This window comes from Buceros rhinoceros, unplaced genomic scaffold (genome assembly GCF_000710305.1).
Source record: "Buceros rhinoceros silvestris isolate BGI_N320 unplaced genomic scaffold, ASM71030v1 scaffold3522, whole genome shotgun sequence".
Classification (NCBI taxonomy): Eukaryota; Metazoa; Chordata; class Aves; order Bucerotiformes; family Bucerotidae; genus Buceros; species Buceros rhinoceros.
Window position 1 is genome coordinate 58,005 of NW_010397038.1, and position 2,499 is coordinate 60,503.

Genomic DNA, 2,499 nt, shown 5'->3' on the forward strand with positions numbered 1-2,499 from the left:
GCACCACCTCCACACGGCTGGGAAACCCCTCCAGGGATGGGGACTCCACCACTGCCCTGGGCAGCCTGGGACAGCCCTGCACAACCCCAACGGGCAAGAAATGGTTCCTCAGGGACAACCTCAACCTCCCCTGGAACAACATGAGGCCGGTTTCTCTCGTCCTGTCAAGATGAACAGAAGTATTTTATGGAGTCAGACCCTAACAAAGTCTTGCCCAGGGCATGTCACCTGCCCTGTGCTCCCTGGCAGTGCCCCATGGCCCTCACTCAAGTGTCCTCATGGGAGAAGTACTGTGTCCTCATGGGTGAGACTCCCCTGTAGCCCACAGAGCTGCCTCCCCAGAACATGGGGCCCCATGCCACGCCCTGGAGAGGAGGACTGGGGGACTGGCTGTAACCCCAAGGTCATAGGGAGAGACTCAGCTCATTCCTTGTGGCCCATAAGACTTGGTAATCGCTCCCCAAAATGATGGGGCCCAGGTGGTGGGTTTCAGCTTGCAGGTCTTAGTGATGAGTCTGGGATTATTGGTCTCAGGTGATGCTTACCCAAGGGATGGGGTCACAGTTCCTGGGGCCCAGGTGATGGGGACCTGTTTGATCTGACTAACCTTTCCCATAATGAGCCCGGCCAGGCTGTGCTCAGCTTCCCCATTCCCCCCCAGGGTTGAGCTGCCAATGGGGCACAGACTCAACATCTCACTGCAGCTCCCCTCAGGTCATCGTGTCCCCATCATGATGAGGGCAGTTTTCAGCAGGGGCTGTTGGGACAGGACAAGGGGTGATGGGTGACACTGGGAGAGGGAGATTGAGACGAGAGAGAAGGGAGAAACTGTTTCTGCTGAGGGTGGGGAGACCCTGGCCCAGGTTGTCCCCAGAGGTGGGAGAAGCCCCATCCCTGGCAGCACTGGAGGTCAGGTTGGCCCTTAGGGCTCTGCTCAACCTGCTCTAGTTGCAGAGGTCCCTGCTCCCTGCAGGGGGTTGGTCTGGGTGAGATCGAAAGCTCCCTTCCCACCCAAACCAGGCCACAGTTTTATGTCCAAGTCCCCAGGGACGTGGCCCTGTGTGGCTCAGGGCACCCATCAGGTGACATCGGGTCCAGCTGACCCCCAGTGACATTGGCACTGCACCTGGGCGTGGTGGGTGACATCATGAGCCTGGGATGCAGTGACTTGGTCCTGTTGTGATTCAGGCTCACACAAAACGCAACTGCCTTCTCCCCACCAGCACGATCTGCTCCATAAAAACCATCCAGGCGCCCAAAGCTGGGTTTTAACCCTTTCTCCCCGTTACTCCCCAGCCCTGGCTGTGCTCCAGGGTGGGAAGCGCCCTCAGAATGAGTCACTTAGCAGGGGCCATGGTGCAGCCCCACGGGGTGGCGGCTTAAGGCGCAGCCCCGCTGCCACCATCACTGTCTGCATTCCCTGTGGGAGCGGCAAAGAGTGGCCGGCGAAGCTCGGCGCAGGGTGTGGGACTCCCACACCACCCACGGGCACAGCACCGTGAGCAGCGCATAGTGCCTCTGGGGGTAATTTTTTTCCCTTCCTGGACGAACGAGGGTGCAGCCAAGTGCCTGTGCTGTGTCTGGCCACGGAAGAGCCCAGCTCTGCTTCGAGGGCATTTGCCAGCCGCCGTATTCCGCCCCCTCCATCCGCCACTCTCCTGGGCTACCATGGTTACCTCCACAGGACTGACCCAGCCCCAAGAAACGCTGTTGCTTTGTGCTTCCTCGCTCCGGAATGAACACACACTTATTTTTCCTCGTTTAGTTACGGTTTTTCATCAAAAATCCCCCCTTGGTACGTTTACTTTCCCAGCGGGCCTGTCTGTTCAGAAGAGGTGAATCAGTTTTCCGGAACTGGGCTGGAGCAGTATGAAGTTTTCCTGCCCAAAATGACAAGAGGAAAAGTATGAACATTTTTGAATTGGTCGTTTTTTCCCCTTCCCAGGGGTGCGGGGAAGCCTTTGGAACACCGGTAACTACCAGAGGATGCGCTGAAATACCAGGACGGCTGGAGAGGTGGGAGTCAGAGCTGTGCGCCCCAAGCCAGGGCTTTGGTGCCACAGCCCAACCACATCACACCGTGTTCAGGTAGTGACCCAGGTGAAAAACTAACTAAAACTCGAGCAGGAGTGCGTTGCCAGCCGGGTCACCAGCCCAGCAGCCCGCTCCCAGCTCCCCGGTTCCCGTCACACCACCGCGCTTCTCACACAACCTCTGCCACCGCAGCTGCCAGGCCCAAGGCGGGTGTGAGACAGCTGGTGCCCAGAGGAGGAAAGCGAGGCACCGAGCTGGCCGCGTGTCCAAACCCATCCAGCAGAGACGGGACTAGGCTGGACTTCGCTGGGGCTGCCAAGTCAGGCAGCACTCGGAGCTTTCTGGGGGGGCCGAGCCCGTTCCACACCAGTCGGGCCCGTGGAGCAGCTGCTGTGGCCGATAGAGGCCCTCTCACGCCTCACATTCACCTATTGCCTGACTGCCTCCAGCTCGGTGCAGCCTCTA